The sequence below is a fragment of the Manacus candei genome, unplaced genomic scaffold, assembly GCF_025592945.1.
Source record: "Manacus candei isolate 608988 ecotype Guabito, Panama unplaced genomic scaffold, ASM2559294v1 h1tg000014l, whole genome shotgun sequence".
Classification (NCBI taxonomy): Eukaryota; Metazoa; Chordata; class Aves; order Passeriformes; family Pipridae; genus Manacus; species Manacus candei.
The window spans coordinates 13,659,082-13,677,398 of record NW_026138062.1 but is presented as its reverse complement, the minus strand read 5'-3'; the positions used below and the strand labels follow the sequence as shown (position 1 = coordinate 13,677,398).

At 36.9% G+C, this 18,317-nt stretch overlaps 1 protein-coding gene and 1 long non-coding RNA gene across 2 annotated transcripts in view; one reads left to right on the top strand and one right to left on the bottom strand.

The window, feature by feature from the left end:
• The window catches only part of TBC1D4 (TBC1 domain family member 4), a 556,453-nt gene that overhangs the window by 288,010 nt on the left and 250,126 nt on the right, over positions 1-18,317 (bottom strand). The gene's annotated exons all lie outside the window — the stretch shown is intronic.
• Positions 5,921-8,639, top strand: LOC127467930 (uncharacterized). Its single transcript, XR_007903356.1, has 3 exons — positions 5,921-6,363; positions 7,628-7,699; positions 8,281-8,639. It is a non-coding gene; the product is annotated as an uncharacterized LOC127467930 (long non-coding RNA).

Below are 18,317 nucleotides of genomic sequence, written 5' to 3'. Positions count from 1 at the left end.
CAGAGGTCGTGGCAACGTGGAATTGACATAATAGGCATGTGTAAGTATCTTGTTTTGTCTTAGTCCAGCCATGAGATCAATAAATAAAGTGAAAAATGAGTACAAAAGGCAAACCTCAGACTGTCAGGAGAAATACACCAGCCCTGTGGCACATTACCACTCTCAACACAAAATGATTTAATATTTCTCCACAGTATCCTGTCTTTGTTTACCTTACAGCAAATATTGGAGTGCAGAAAGGAGAGTTTGTATGAGAATGATTCATAAAACACCAGCCTGGGACTACCAGCCCCTTCAGCTGTGCTCACCTGCTAGCCACCTTCAAGAGTTCCAGCCTCTCTTTTTGGGAACTTATAGTCACTTCCTTCTAAGATTTTATGAGGGAACTACTGCTTGAGGAAAGAGGAGAAATGATAACACTTCAGATTAAAATTTCTCATTTTGAACCAAGATAATATAATACTGAACCTACTTATTTTACTCTATCACTTGCAACTCTCTGGACTCCCAAATAACTGCTGTAGTGTTACACAATTTATTTCCTTGGGTTTTCCATTTCGTTGCAGCATATATTGTTGATCTAGCATAGCTAATAATGAAGTGATACTGCTTGCATTATTGTGGAGAATTCCAATATGGTGTAAACAATGCAAAGTTAAAAAAGGTTTTTTAATCATACCTTTTAAATGCTGTTAAGGAAGACACAAAAAAACCTGCAAAACTTTACTGGATTAAACAGACTTCCAGAATATTTTATGTGACATTCACCACCTTCCTCCCCCCCGCAAAAAATCTGCTACTGCTAAAATATTGACATACAGTACACAAATATTTTCCTTCACATTATTCATAAGCTGTTTGCTCAATGGGAGCATTCAGCTACACATCTATGAATAAAGAACTTAGTCAAGAGTTATCTTATTCAGTACTGATTTAAAAAAGAAAACAACCATAAAATTAAATTAAACGTAATTTCCTTGACTAATTTGTGACATTAGATGGAAAATGTTGGAATATACTCAATAAGAGCAATTTCATCAATATTATTTCCTTGCGTTGCTATGCGTGGGTTTACAATTTTGCTGTTTGGAACTAGTTTATAATTTGCATTTCATGCATGACATCCTCATCAGGAATGACTGTGATGTTTTATATCCAGGGATGCACTACATTAGTGTAAATAGAAATAACATGAGTTTATTTGCTGTGGCTTTGTATACCCACTGATCTATGCATGCTACATTTTTGTACTAAATTTCTTGTGCTTGCACTGCAGCTAGGTTGGCTCATTAAAAGACAGAAAATTCAGGTGACTTACCCTGAACACCATGAGTAAGGTTTTTTACTGTGCTCAGAAAGTTTGCTTTTGCTTCAGTTGTTGCCCCCAGCATTTCAGCCTTACTAGTGGCAATAATAATGGAAGCACTAGCTTAAATAAGGCATCATCTGAAGCTATCTTAAAGATCTTTTTGCAAAGACCAACACCAACAGATCATCTAAAGCCCCTATCTTCGCTAGTGAGCTTGCACTTGGTATGTGAATACCACTAGTGAATATGACAATACAGTGATAGTTGTGGGAGTGATGTATTCAAGGGTTATATCATACTTGTTCCAGTGTCTTTGAATTCTCATCTTTGTTGTCTTCCAGTCACTTTGTCATAGCAATATTCCCAGTTTTCTTTTGGAAATATAACAATATTACCATATAGAATCTTTAATGAATTCTGCTCAATAAAAAATGCAGCTTACCAGGCCAAATATCTGAATACCCTACAGTCAATGTTTGCCAATGTCTTAAGCTCTGAATAGGGAAGGAAAGAAAGTTACTGAGACCAGATATGCAATTAGTGTGACATTTTCTTATCTTTGCTACCTAATAATTCCCGCAAAGACAAATTGTCTTTGCGGATTATTTTATTTGAACTCTAAACCTTCCACTGAAATATGAGTTTTGGTTACAAAGGAATTCCATTTTCTCTCATGCTGACTGATTTCTCAGGCAATATGTAAAAGGATTTTACTATTTCTTCCTGATCTTAATAGTCCTTACCTATCACCTCTCTAGACCTCAAAAACCTCAAAAACAGGGTTGAAGACTTACAGGCTTTCAGTTAATGCTTAGCATTAAAAGTCTCCAATCCAGTGCTCAGCTCACCAAGGAAACAAGAACTAGTGATGGAAGCAGACACATGCATGTTTATTTGTGACTTCCACTTTGGCTTATGGACTTACAGTTCACTTTTTTCATAGAGAAGACTAGAAATTATTATGCATATTGCTACAGGCTAAAAACCCAAGTCCATTTTATTTATCATAATCAGTTTGATTTCTGTTTTTAAATGACCTTTAAGCTTGAGTGCTAAAAGTAATCCAGAGTTCTTCCTTACCTTGGCAGTCTTTTTGTTACTCTCCAATAGTATGTCATGAAAGCTGCATCAGTTTTGTACGACAAAAAAAAAAAAAAACCAACAGTCAAACTGACGAATAGACATGCCTGAAACAGGTTAGATACAAGCTGGGAAACGTTGTAGTCTACAGTGTCTGTATTCATAATCATTTTTGATCCAACAAAGTTTATTAGCAATACCTTACTGTAGGCCCTACCAGACTCAAGCTAAATCCATGGAGAGCCATTTGGGTGTCAGAACTGTTGACACACGTTTAGACTGTTGTTTAAAGGAAAACGTTTTACTGTTAGTGTTCATGGGTCCATGACTCCATAAGGTCTCCTTGAATATGGGTTATATAGATAAACACCTGACTCTTCATTTCTGGAAACTCCTTTTGTCTATCAGAGAATGGACTGTGAGTAATTCTCATATTTCTGCACTGTGTAACCAAATGTTTCTGTTCTAGCAATGTTTTAAAGAGACAGAGGGCTTGTGCAGCAGAGGTCATGTGATTGGTCTATACCATGCATGAAAAAAAATAGCAGCTAAGCATCTTCCATCTTATTTTGTACTGCAAGAAGTAAATATCATCTTCCTATGTTGCAAAGTCTCAGGGTCACTTTGGACTTGTATGGATCTAGCACAGGTTTCCCTGTTCTAGTGCACTAGGTAACTTGCAGCTCAAGGACCTGCCTGAAGGGAAACATGGAGCTGACTGTGTTTACAGTGGGCACAGGTCTAAAAATTCTTACTGATCTGAATATTTTTTTAAAAGGTTACTTCAGATTTCAAATCTTTAATATAAAAAATATTGACTAAAAATAGGACATCCGTATTTTACAGTTTTGTGTATCTTTCACAATTTATGTACTTTCATCATCAAGATGTTTTTAACATATTGCACACCATATGCTTCCTTAACATCACAGTCATCTTTAGTGAAGATCTTCCCACATGCTCCAATATTATTAGAGTCTAATTTAAAACTTTTTTTCAGGTAAAATAAGTATTCTATAACAACAAAAATCTAAAACCAATCACCAATAGAATTAAGGTCTTCATTTAAATTTTTTTATATTTTTTTTTCTTATAAATATACAAAAGAATAACATGTTTGCTCTTTATCAAAAACCAAAAGCTAACACCAGTCAACAAAATTAGAGAGAGAAACAAAGTTGATAAAATACTTTTTTTCTACAAAATTTGGCTTTGAAATGGAGAAACTGTGACCACCCTAAGCTTCTCAAATGAAAAGGATGCAAAATGGCATTTGTCATTTCTCTGCTATCAATTACATTCAAAGTAAATTTATTTTATTATGACAAAAAGTAAGGAAAGGATATTGCATCTATTGCTGCAGAGCCTACACCCACCTCTAACTATTAAAGAAACAGATTATCCCACATGTGTCTTGCACTCTTATCTGAAATATTGGTACCACTGCTAGACATTAGATGAAACATACTTGTGGTTAGAGCTGAGTAATGGTCATGAAAAAAGCAAGCAAGCAGAAGTAGGGAAATTCCCACAGACTTCAGTGATTTAAGTCTCACTGTACTATTCTTTCTTACCCAGACTTATTTTCTATCCTTTTAACATGGTGCAATTCACTTTTAATTAGAGATTAGCTGACATGGAGTCATTAAAGGTAGAGTGAATGTTATATTTTGGTTCTTCATCTACTTCACAATGCCTGGTGTTAAATAATTAGAAAAGATTGAAAAGATAAGAAAGCTTGCGGGAAATAAAATGTTATCCATGTAGAGACTTCACATATAATTTCAAAAGAGAGAGGATTTTTAAAAACCAGATGTAACTTGTCCACATAAATTCAATGCTGTTATGTGAACATAAATTTGACTATCCTCGTTACAGTTATTATTACATTTTCTAATTACAGGAGACCGGAAATAAAATGGTAGAAGGGGGTAGCTCTACCCAGACACAACTTACTTGATGTGTGCTTTGGATCACTCCTCCCCTCTGTTTCCCCATCTAAATGAGAGAGGTAATACTACTACCAAGCATGTATGGGTCAGTACATTACACAGTGTAATGCTGTGCTTTGTAGAAACACCTACACTAGCATTAACCAGATGAGACAGAGGCCTAGCCTAAGTATATATGTTTGTGGTATAATTTTGTGACTTAACTGTAGAGAAACAGTAATATTATATTTCATGAGATGCGGAGGAAGAGGAGGGAGAGATCATCTTCATTGATGTCCATACCCATCTGCAAGAATTCTCCCCTTGCCAGAACAAGGTGTGTCTGTGTACCCTTGCATCCAAGCTGGTGATGATTTATGCTATCAGGAAACAATAGAAAATACACTGGATTACCAGTAGCCCATTGGAATATAAGGAAATGTTGACTGTCCAGATGTATGTGTTTTATTTGCAGCCATGTATATGCAAATAAAACCCAATTAAGGCTTTGGGAAAACAGTAGATGTTTGTTAGTGTCCTTAGCAGACATAATTGTGTTTGGATGTTGGACATAAAAGTAAAATAAAAATAAAATAGCCTTTCTTAATACAAAAAGGTTACACGGTTTCATAAAAGAGGTAATAAGAGCAATTAGCCTTTTAGTGAATTTATATGTTCTGCTTAAATGTTTGCAGTCCAAGCAATTAAAGACAGTTTTACAGCAACCAACTTCAGATGTCAGTAACTGTAACTATATTTTACACATTTGTGGAGTTAATGTAGGAAAATGTTGCATATCTGGCAGTGCTAGAAAACAGCTGCGAGTGATGTAAATGAACCACGCACTCCATATACCTAGGATGATTAATATATAATGAATAAATAGACTTTATGGACACAGATAGAAATTGAAGAGCTTACTGATAGAAGAAATGCTTAAGAATTTAAATTAATTTTCTGAAAAGTAGTCTCTGATATCTGTTGTTGCTTTTTCTCTTCTGGACCGAAAGGATTACGATCGTGACAAGGAACTGCTGGGTTTATGTGATGGAAAGATTATTTGCTTGTTTTAGTTGACCTAAACTATAAAAAAGCGATACTTATTTAGATTTTGCTGTTACTGAATGAGCACACTGCTCATTAACATTTTTCATGTAAGTCTGTTTATAAGGACAGACTATTTAAAAACACTTCTTAGGTATGACCTTAAGAGTTGGAATCTGCTGCTCCAATTAAGGTGTCTAGCACTCCATGAGGTGCTCCAGAGTTTCTGAGCTATCCACACAGAGATTGAAAACTCAGTATGGCATCTTCCTGGAGCACTAGCTGGAGGCGAGAAACCCCAAGGAGGTAATCAAAAGCAGGAGCTAGAGTTTTCCTTCATCATCACTGAGACAACTACTGAAGACACCAGCAAAGGCCACAAGGCAGTGCAGCACCTTCCCAGTCCCACCAAGGGAAAAGCTGCCTCTTTAGTAATAAACTGGGTCCTGTCTCTGGTACAGGCTGCAAAGAGATGTGCATCTGTATGACTGAGCTCTCTCATTCTCCAGAAGAGGGTGGTAGCCTGAAAGCTTTCCATGGGGAAGGGCTGCTGGCCTGGACCACCTCCTGAAGTGCTGATAAAAGATTTGGGGATACCATTAAAAAGTGACCATGCAGACAGCTGAGTCCAGGCCTGGGGGAGTTCCTGGCCATGCACAGTTTCCCCAAGCAGTGTGGCTGATGACTGCAATGGGGCAAAATGGGGTACCACAGCAGCCCCAAAAATACTCCTCTATCCGTAACTCCATTTCCCCAGCACTGTGAACAGTGGGAGGAGACATCTGCCTGGTAGAACCTGCATTCACATGCAAGCGGTGGCTCCCAGAACCCACCCACTCTCCCAGCAAGGGGACTCTGTCCCCACGTCCTGGGCTCTCACTCCAGTGTGAACTCAGCAGATGGCACCCTGCCATGGGATGTGTTGCTGGGCACGACAGTGCTGGGCCATCGGGCAGCCAGACTCCACCCAACCTCCCCTCCTCCTCACTGCCATGGCAGGTACAGTGTGGAGCCCTCACCAGGACTGGGGCTGTTTAGGAGAGTGGGGCCTCGCTTTTTGGGGCCCTGCCATCTCCTCTCCCTGCTGCAGCAGGCTAGCAGCCAGGGCATCTGGGAAAAGTGGCCCTGTCATTATTGCTGGCCTCAGCTGGGGAGCAGGTGCTGCTGTCTGGGGACTGCCCGACTGGTCCCCCACAGGTGCCCAGAAAGCCACAAGCTAGCTCTGGGTATGGGTGGTGAGGAGAGAAAGAGAGCTGGAGGGGAAACATGCAGGGAGGCTGACTGGTATGATGGAACAGGAGGGAACAAGTACTCGAGTCTAACAAATGCATTGTTAGAAGCAAAAGCAGGAATTCAGCTTCTATAAGCCCTGCCTTTGTAAAAGTGCCATTCTGAAGCTGTGAGAAACTTACACCTGATCTTATAAGAGTGCAGGTCCAACACAGTCTTGCTCTCAAAACGATGGCAAGCTCTTGTCACCAGGTCTTCTGTCAGGCTTTAGGCTGAGGTTTCTTGGCCTTGACGTAGCCTGGAGGTTTCAATCATGAGTGTAATAGAAATGAGCTATAGGATAGATAGAAATGAGTGAGGAATCAGCTGGGGAAAGTGGTAAGGAATGTTAGGACAGCCTTCATCAGCAAGACGGTTGCTGTGGTTCCTTCCCACTCTGTGTTTGCCCCATTTGCACCTTGCTGGGTGGGAGGGAGCAACAGGAGTGGTTTTTTATATTTTCACTTTGCTAAATGTAATTTCCCTTGTAACATGAACCAAACGCTACAGGGGTGACTTTTTTTTCAGACCACATCAGTCATCTTGTTATCAAACAAGATTTTTATACAGACCAGTCTGGTAATATATTTGTAACCTACAATCTGTCAGACCGTACTTAAACAGAAGCTCACTCTCAGTGTACAGCAGCTCAGGTTTCAGCTCTTTCACCTTTGGTATTCCCACAATTGCAATGTAAGCTTTTTTGTTCAAATCGTTCTATAAGCAAATTGTAACATTACTTATCTTTCCAGTCCTGGATTTTTCTTCCTGAGCAAGAATTATTTTTATTTGATTGCTAATTCTGTCATTCTTAATACATTTTTATATTTGAAATTTAAGAAGTCTGGTTGTGGCTTACTTTTCTCATAATTCCACAATCATTATTGAGTATTATATTATTAATGAAAAAGTAGGAACCAATGATAGTAATCTCATATCTGCCATGTCAATCTTGATTAATGAGTAATTTTTCCTGTATGTCTAATAATATCAGGTAGCATTGCTACATAGGCACGTTCCCTTTTGGAATAAAAACATGTGGATGATGCTATGAACTTCATATAAGGTATGACCTCTGTATTCTAAGTGACCTGCTTGGTCACTCTAACAGCTCATAAAGGACAGTGAACTTTCTATAGCTACTAACCTATTGTAGAAACGGAGATGCAAGAGAAAGGGTAATTTGCTCTCTCATTTGCCGAAACCCTTGCTATGCAAAATAAAGAAGAATAGGGCTTTCGTTTGTTTTCCCCTAATGAGAAATGTGTGTGGAAGGTCTCAAACAAATCCACATTACTATTCTTCTGGAGTACTCAAGATTTAGTGGTGATGTTTCCTTGGGGATTTTTAGGTGGGTTTGAATTTAAAAAAACACCAAAGTTGCACTAAACGTCATCACTTTCCTAAATAATAGTGCTGTTCTCAAACTTCTAAGATTTAAGAGGCCAAGAAAAGCAAATACCAAGCAGCAAATAAATCTGTACTGTAAAAAAGTTAAAGTACTATTTTTTGTTATTAATAGCTAAGCTATGGAGAAAAATAGCAGAACTGCAATAAGGTATACAACCTGAAGGATGTATTCCTATAATCTTAAATGCTCTGTGAGCATGCTTAGATTGTTCTCATTCATCCCTGTTTGTTTTCCAGGTATGCATAGAGAAGACCTAACTTCCTGCTTTAAGGACAATTTATTTAGTCAAAGAAGACACATAACAAAGTTACCGAGTTCAAGACTCCAGCCAGTGAGAACAATAATTAAACCAGTTAACAGTCCTTTGGATTCCTTTTACACATTGATTTTCAACTTGTGCATCAACCACCTGCACTTGATATATTTCTGAGACTTGGAAAAATTCTGCTTACAGAGCCAAGTAGTAAGATTTAGGGTTTTCTTGACACTTATGGTTGTCTCAATTAATTTTGTTCATTCTTTGCTATTTTCCCTGGCTGAAATGAAGGTAGGAGAAGCAAGCACCTTAAGTTGAACATGCCAAATATAATTTTAAAGAAGCATGACTAATTACTAGTGTATGGTCTAGGTAAACATTACAACACAGTTGAATGTAGCCAAAAACCAATAAAATATCTTAATATTACACATTTCTGGGTCTTCCTGTTTGTTTGATACTATGCAAAAACTGATGATAGCCTCTGAGAAAAGATTCTGCATGGCAGCATGAAACTATTCATTCAGCTTCTTGGCTGGACTTGTGTGCCCCCTTCATAGCACTGAACCTGAAAGTGCCGTTCTTCTGTGGGTAGCTCAAAAATAGCCAAAGGTTTGGCTAAGAAAGCATGGTAACTGGGGAGAGTCACTTTCTCCTGTTTTGGCCTGCAAAATCAGAGACTCCCTCACAGACAGAAATTGAAATGCTTTTTCACCTGTGTTGCCAGGGTAGTAGATACCTACAAGAGACTGAAGAAGGTTCAACATGGATTTTGTGAAGTTAAATCATGCCTCTCAATTATTGGAGAGTAGAAAACAGCACTGGAGTGGAAGGAAAATCAACAGAGGAGTTTCTCAGACATCTGCACTGGGATCATCTCATTTGACATGTTCATTGAATGTTGAAGTGTCTTGAGTTCTAGCTCAAACAGTCCTTCATGTTTTCAGAAAGCATTTGAATTTCTAACAAAAGAAGAGCAAAATAAGTTTATGGAGCCAGGAGTCTTCATTACAGAAAAAAAGATAACTAGGGGAGAAAATAGTACAGGTCTTCATTATCATGTGTAACATAAAAAGGTGACTTAATTGCTTAGTGTTTTTTCTACCAACAGCAGGAGTACTAACTGAAGATAGGTAGCAAATTCAATGTAAACAAAACAAGGTGGTTCTTCACATGACTGTCAGTTATCTGTGGAATGCTTGAAATGTTCACATACAATTAAATTAATGAAACAACATTAATATTAATTATTACAATTAATAATTATTAATATTAATAATGTTCAACTATTTATATTAATAGTTGATTCATATCAACTATGCTAATGTTGATAAGAATCAGTTTTGACATTACACTAGTAAGAAGAGTATAACCGATCTTGAAACCCTAAATTTGGTATTATGTATGCTGTTTTGATCAGCCTCAGATACTGGTATACTTTTAGTCAGCTCAACATGTAAATGAGAGTAAAAGCAGAATCTTAGACTCTACAGTAAAAATACATACAGTAAATGTAAAAATAAAATGTATTATCCTTAATCCTCAAAACTTGACAGCAACTTTTTCTGAAGTTTTTTTCTATATGGAGGTTGAGCAACTTGATTATTCATTCATTACTTTCCTTTCTTCTTAGACGTATGTGCACATCATAAATATTGTGTGGAAACCAGTCTGTGCTTTGGATTAACAATATCTGGCAAATTTAATTCTCTTACATCCTTGGCTATGATGTTAAGTTACCCCCCAATATGTGCCACAAGTTGGAGCTCCATGGCACATCATGCATATATGAACACAATCTTTCCCTTAAAAACATAAACATTATCAAACTATAAAGTGAACTTCACTTAGAGTCTATGCTCAGCTTACTCATTTATTGATATGAGAGGATCATGATAGCTTTAAAAAATTGGTGGTTTTGCCTCATTACGTATAAAAAATGCAGAAAGCACAAAAAAAAATCAAAGTTTATATGTGTTTCCACTCTTTTAAATGAGGAAACATTTTAAATTCGAGAAAAAAATGTGAAAAGGAAATTAAAAATCCGAAATCTTGAAAACAGAGTAAGTGAAATAAGTATGAATGTTCCACATCTTTTTTTAAACTATAGAGGCAGTATGGCTTGTATTTTTGGAAAGTTGAGTCATTTCTAATGATAACAGAACTAGTTTAAAAGTTTGAACAATGCAGTGCCCTTCTTAAACTGTTTTTTGAGGATTATTTTAACAGAATATAAAGAAAATAAAAAGCAGTACTTTAGCCTATATTCTTCCTGGAAGGTACTAGGCTTACTTTCCAAAGACTGTCTTTTTTTTTTTTCTGGGAGAGAAAGAAATCTGTTCCCACCTCCTAAATATGTATGCTTGTTGTAGTCTGCATTTTAATGAATTAGAAAATATACGTTGTTCAGCTTGGCAATGTTTTAATGTATCAGTCAGTATTGTTACTCTTTTTCTTTTCTATTTTGAGTTAAGTAAACAATCGTGGTGAAAGTCAAAATACATTCCTCTGTTGTAAAGGATATAGTACTTATCTCACCATTAAGAAAAACTGAGTCCTTTTTCTTACATAACAGAACACCTTAGTCCAAATCTAAGACAGGAGGAATATATTACAACTAAGGAAGTCTATATACAATTAGTTGAAAAATTCCCATTAGATTTTGGCTAGATATGTATTTCTATTTTAAATAAAGTGTCTTCTAGATTTTGAAATTAAATGAATCAAAGAGATCCCTCCTGTTCCCCATAAGAATGCATCATGTTATCAGTGTGGTTTCAGTTTTATGTAGTTATCCTCTGCTTTTCACCCAGTTGTCACAGCTGCACTGTAAAATTGTGCCATATTTAACTTTTCTGAAGTTACATCTCTCAAAGTTTTTTTGGTGGTTTAGAGAAACCTGCTTCTCATAGAATAAGAATTCTTGCACTATGGGGGACAGGTTATCTGTACTTGGTATGCGTATGGTAAACATCCATTGTCTAGGCCTGCAAGTACAAAAATAGGTAATGGTCCCAGAAAATTCTCTTCTTTATGAAAGACATTAAAAGTGGTTACTAAGTTTAGAAACCATGGCTCATGCTTGGAAATATGTGTAAGCAGTCTGTAAGCTGCTGGATTTTGGTGTTTCTGCAGCATCTTTCTTCAGGTTTCCAGGGACATGCAGTCTCTCCAGTCTGTTTTAGCAACCTCACAGCTAACTTCTCCCTCTATATATCTTTTCATGGAACATATGGTAGGTGGCATTACTCAGCTAACAGATGTGCCTTTATGATGCCTGCGGTTTGTACCACGCATGCAGGGACTTGTGGTACATAAACAGAGATTGGTAACACTTGATAAGGTCATTATACTGGCTATTTTTGCTGTATGTGTCAGGAAACTCCAGGACTAAGAGAACCCAGACCCATATATCTGACAAAGACCACATTTTTATGTGTTGCTTATAGTAGACAGGCTGTTAAGATTATTTGATTTGTTAGCATTTTACAGGACCTCTGCTATGCTAGTATGATGGCAGTCCCTTTCATTAATATCCCATAATAAAGTATTTATGATACCACCATTGACTCATAGAGACATATTTTATATCTCTGTATAGTATATTAAAAAGCCAGATAGACATGAGTTTTGTGTCAGAGAATAGTAACATCAGCCAGATACAGTTACAACAGTGTTAACTGTGATAGTAAGAATGAGGGTCCACTTCAAAACTCAAAAAAACCACGAGGTCTTCCTTCACCATCAAATGGAGTAAACATTGTGACATTACAGAACACTGAAAATGGACACTGCCACCCTGGGTAAATGAAGCCCCCTAAGGTACTGTTTTATGTTCTTCTGAGCTGTGGGTTTGAGGGGTCTCCTGCTGACACAGGATTAGTCCCCGCAGACTCAGTGCTCTTTTCTGCAAATGGCAGTGAAAGCAAATGAAGTCAGTCAGTTGTGAGGCCTGAAAAATACTATTTATATGCTTTCAAATACAAACGCACATAACACGCCCTAGGTGAAACCTGTGTTCTTTCTGGGTGTGCTGAGATGAGCTATTTTAATCTACTACTGGGAGAATAATAACTTCTTTAACAAGGATAGAAATGCTACTGGGCAACACTGAGTCAGATTTTGATCTGCTTTACATCTGAAATCATTGGAGTGGGTGCAGAATAAGCTATGGCACAATGGAGTTTTGTTTATCAGATACTCTAATAATTGCTTAATAATTGCTGTCAGAGCTGTGAGTCACTATATCAACCTGTATCCATTTTTGGTGGTTTTGGTTTTTTCCAGGGATGGTTGTCCACAGCTTCTGTGGGCAACCTGATTCGGTGCCCAACCATCCTCATAATTAAGAGGGCTCTCATCTAGGTACCAGGACTTCCAGCCATTTCCTTTTTCCATATATAGCTGTCTCTGTTAAAAAAAAACATTAATTTGTGGCCTCCAACTAGACTTTGGTGTCAGGTCACCACCGTCTGGGATGAGAGGTTCTGCTAGTTTTCAATCCACCTCATCCAACATATACTATATCAGCTTCTCTATGAGGATCTTATGGGAAAGAGTGCAAAAAAGCCTTAATGAAATCTAATTAGACAGTAAGCTATATCCACTGCTCTTTAGTAATTTACAAAGCAAAGAATTTCATTATAGAAAGTTATGAGATTGATCAAGCATGTTTGTGGTTGAAGTTTGGTCTTCTTTCAGATAAAGTCTAGAAAATTAGTTCCTTTTTTTCATAGTACCGTTGATATAGAAATAAATGGTTCTTTTGAGAGTATGTCTCCATTGTTATTTTATAAATCAAGATGGCTGACATCTCTACCTGTAGATATTTTTGTTTCATAGCCAATATCTTACAAACTTTGGTAAAAATATTTATATATTTGAAGTAATGTTTCTAAGATTTCCATGATCTTTATGTAGCATATATCTTTACAACTGTAGCCCCTTTCTGTTTCCCATTATATATAAAGAGATTTTTCTTTCCCCTGGGACTTATGATGACAATGTGCATTATGTTCCCCTTACCACCGTCTTTCTGTAATCTGTTGACCTTTTTCTTAAAGGTAAAGTAGATAGAAACATTTGCCTGTTAAAATCCAGATTTGGCAAGCAAATCAACAAAACCCCCACGAAAATAATAACAACAACAACAACAGCAATAATAATAATAACAATTTTCATGAGTTTTCGATGTCTTAACTATTCAATCACATGTTGGAGATACAAGTAAACCTTAGGTTTTGAATGAAAATCCACTTAGTGTGACAAGAAACATAGATAACCCATTTAAGATATCTGTTGGAATAAGGAATCAATACTGAAGAAATAAACAAGCCGACACTTGTAAGAACAATTAATGCTAATAATAGAATGAATTTTGCATCATTTTGGTAGACTAGAACTGAGCAATCACCATTAAAAATAACTTCTAAGGAAAGAATCTAATAGCAGAAAAACTGTCAATTAAAGTGTTGTAAACAAAATATTATAACATAGGATAAATTATTAAAATTCAGCACTCTGGGGCTGAACTTTCTTTGTCTTTCTTCTTACATAGCATCAAGTAACAATAACTACAAAGCCAGTTTAAAAAAATAAACCCAAAATGGATTATATGCACAATTTACATTGTTGGGTTTAGCTTGCTTTCTGAGAAACAAGGAATATATGGTCTTAGGTTTGACAGTAAACTCCACTAATGTTAAACCAACTATCCAGACTCAAAAAAATTTGACAAGCACCAGGTACATGCTCTGGTGCAGTCAGCTCTAGTATGAGTACTCATCACCAAGTTATAGCACCTTTCTCTTCCCTACTACCTCTCCTTGAGGTAGAAAATTCCTTGTGACACCAGGAAGCTTCCAGTCCAGTGCACAGTGACCCAAATTAACGAAAAGGAGTGATATCGTTCCCGGTGGTTGGTCACTGGAATAGGTTCTCCAGGGAAGTAATCAGGGAACCAAGCCTGTCAGAGTTCAAGGAGCATCTGGGAAATGCTCTTAGTTGTACAGTTTAGTGTTAGGCAGTTCTGTGAGGAGCAGGATGTTGGACTCGATGATTATCACAGGTCTCGTATAACTTGAGATATTCTATGGTTCTGTGATTCTCTGATTCTCACTACAGCCTTGTAGTTGCTTTCTAGAGATAAGTTTGGATGTGTTTGAATAGAGAAGTCTCACACATTCAGGGTGAAAGCTCTGCATAACAATATGGTATAAAAGACAAGTGGTTGTGCCTCCTTCTTCTAATTCCTTTTTACAGGAAAAAAAGCACCTCCAACTGCACTGCGCAAAGGCAAAAAGTCTCTCTGATTGGTAAGAATGTTAGAACTCAGATCTGAGCAGGTCACTTCGGAAGCATTACTACCTCTTTCTGTGGTTCCTTTGAAAGTTGGATGTCAGAGAGTGTTCAGCTTTCCAGGCCTGTTGGCATGAGAAACTTTTGGGCATCCAGGACTCTATGACTGCTAAACTGCTTTTGAGGTAATGTTTGAATTTATGTATCTTTGTGCATCTCCTGTGTGTTCTTTTATAGACATGCAACCTATAGTTGCTTTTTCAATAGTATCTAAAGAAGTCTAAAAAATTTCCTAAATAACAGCATTCATCAAATGCAGCCACCTACCAAGTTCTCAAAACCTTATTCACTCCAATAACTATTACACTGTATAAACACAGATTCTGAGTAAGTTAAAAGGGCCTGAAATCCATGCGATTGAAAACATGTTGGTTCTGGACAAGGATCTACCACTTTTATATTCTCCTTTATATAAAAGATATGGAATCACCATATGTGGAAGTGTTAAAAAAATGTGTAGATGTGATATTTAGGGTCATGGTTTAATGGTGGACCTGGCAGTGTTAGGTTAATAGTTGGATTCAACCAGTTTAGAGGTCTTTTCCAACCTTAGAGGTTCACTTTACAGAGAAGTGAATAATTGGATTTACATAACTTGTTAGTGATATAAAGTGATCAAGTTGGATCACACTTTAAACAACATTTCTAAAGGGTATTTTTCAGAAGAGTCTCATTTTCCAGCTCATTTTCAGCTTGCCATTGAAATACTGCCATTTTTCCATTTCCTGTGCCAAATTTACAGTATTCTCCCATGTGCCTGGTAATACAACGCTCAAGTGGTGAAAGTAATAGAACGCTGAATTAGCTAAGCACTTGAGTTTCAAAGTAAAAGTAACCCTTTAAGTTGTACTTTTGTCAGGCATCTCATCATCACATATCCCAGGTGAGGCATTCTGATCTCAAGAAAACAGCTAAAACAGAGAGTTTCATATATCTTACAAGGGAAACAGAGTGATTGGGTTTTCAGACACCATTACAACCACACCACAGTAGAATATGAACAAAGCTGTAAATGGAGAGACTTGGCATTGGACTGAATCAAAGACAAGAGTTTTTTAAATGGTTCTGTTTCTCAATTCATGGCTTGGTTGAAAGCAAATTAATAAAATAGCTATTCATTATTTATATAATTTTATAGCACTTAATATCTAAGTGACATGCAGAAATTAACTAAAATAAAGTAACTTAGGAAATATTCCTACCTTAGCAACTATAATGCATTGGATTTTATTTAAGGGGATAGAAAGAGGCTGCGGCTTGAAAATAATGCTGAACGCTAACATAGCATAAAAGGTTAGGCCGTATGTTTTAAAGCCTTTACACTAATACAGTGCATTATAAAGATTAACTTTAAGCCAATATGAGTCACTGCATTTCTCCTTTATTCCTTGTGGCATACTAAATATTGAGTTTTCAATAGACATAATGATAACACTATGTTCTAAGGCTTTCTGTGTGTTTATGTAGAGGACAAGAAATAAAAACTATCTATCTAGTATGCTTAGTACATGCACCTGTGGTTACTGTAGTGAGAAGTCAGAGTGAATAAAGGATGACACCTTCCTAATGCTATGCTTATCGGAGCTAGATTTATACTGATCTCTACATAGAACTTGGAGCACTCTTCAAATTTGTGTACCAGCTTCTTCCCCATTTAACAGATGAGGGTATTGCATTCCCTCATAAGAAAATGTTCTAAATGTTGCTAAACCCCTATGGTTTAATCTCAAATGTTGCTAATTAGATAATGAAGGGCTATGGTATTTGCTTGGAATCATATAGTTTGAAAGAACATGATTCAAAACATTAACATTGATAGTAAAATTGAGTGCATACATATTAATATGTAACTACTGCATAGTGATCATTTTCTTTGTAAAAATTTGCATCCAAAGATCAAGCAGAGATGATACACCAGCTCTGGGAATACAGTACAAGTATTCTGAACACCAGTGCTACACACAAAGATTGTACTACACTGGCTCTAAATTGCAAACAGACCTTTCCCTGTGGAAGTCCTCTTTTACACATACTGCTTCAGATTAAGAATTCATGAAATTATGAAAAATATTTTTCCCAAGAAAGATTAAAATGATGATACACTGGGAAAGTTCTAGAATATTTCTGATAATTGTTTTTATGCATATAACATTTTGTTTCAGCCTATAGATTTATGCAATTAATGTAGATTTTATGTACAACAATTTTATAATAAAATCCCCCTTCTCAGTGCTGTTGGTTGAAGTGGAGGGATTCTATTGTCAATTTCTGAGAAAGATGAAAAAATAACCATAGCACAGGGGAGAAAAGCAATAAATGCAACTTTCTTCCAGGCATTCTGACCGTTAACAATTCAAAACCCTTACAATGATCTGAGCAGCATTACTAGTATAGGTTTTGAAAAATAACCTGTTGTGTTACTTTCACGCTAACCGTTTCTGCACCCTTCGTGAACTGCTGACAGTGTCTGGTACCTATGCTGTTCACACATCGCAATGAAGTGCATGTTTTTGACAGCCTCAAGTCCAGGGAAATGTCTTGTGCTATCTTGTTTCTGTGAAGAAAATATTTGTATCTTGGGAAAGAAAGATGGCTTGATTTGAAGTACCACTCAAGAGATCCTGGAACTTGTTGGAAATTGTATAGCTTCGTGTTGCAGTGATTTTAAAAATAGTAAAAGCATGGCTACAGCATAATTACAGCTAAGTCTGCCTGTATTCTGGTGCTGAAAACTGGGTAAAGCAATTTTCACCTAAGAATAGTCTTAATGTAGCTTTTGTGATACTTTGTATGCTTCCAGAGTGACTGCCTGTATTTTGCAAGACAGGTTTTTTACAGTATTCCCAAACAGTTCTGCACTGCAACTTTCTCTCTCTTTGCTAGAATAATGCTAATATCCTTTTCATTTGCCCTCCATTTTGGGTCATAGAGACTTTTACACCAGTTCTCACTGAATAATGAAAGTATTCACCATTTTCCCTTGTATTCCACAAGGACAGAAAATTAATACAATTGTGATTCCCCCTCCTCAGCCTCTTTTTTTTCCTCAGGCTTACGGATAGACTGTCTCACATTTCAGATGTGTACAGCTGTCTCCTTCTTCTGGCATCCAGGCCTTAATTAGATAACTTAGATAACATGTTCAATACTTTGAATACCTGGTACTTTTATGTCCTCTCTCTGTTCTATGGAGCAACAGAAGTCTTTAGAAGATAGTCAAGATTGTAGCTGAGCTTTCTGTCCTAGCAGTACAAAACCCTATAAGACCCCATTCATTAGCTCTCTCTCCCCTGTCTTTTAGGCTGGGTGTCACCAGTCCTCATTTTTGTTAAAAAGATTTAATGGTACACTTTGTATAATATATGTGGCTCCATTTTTTCCCCATAAAGATTACATATGTGGTTTGGTGGCTGAAATTGGAACACCACATGTTCCTGCAATCTGTCCACCTCTGACAGCTTCGTTTCTTTATTCAGTGGCTGCTCTGGTGCTTATAGAGGTGTCAGAAGAAATTGTCTATCGTATGTGTGAGTTTGTCACTCATATGAATCAGTTTTATCACAGCTCCAGATCATCCACAGAGACAGTACTAACTGCTTTGTTTTTAATAACAAAGTCATTCTTTGTGTTTCTCAATACAGTCAGCCGTGTAGCCAATTC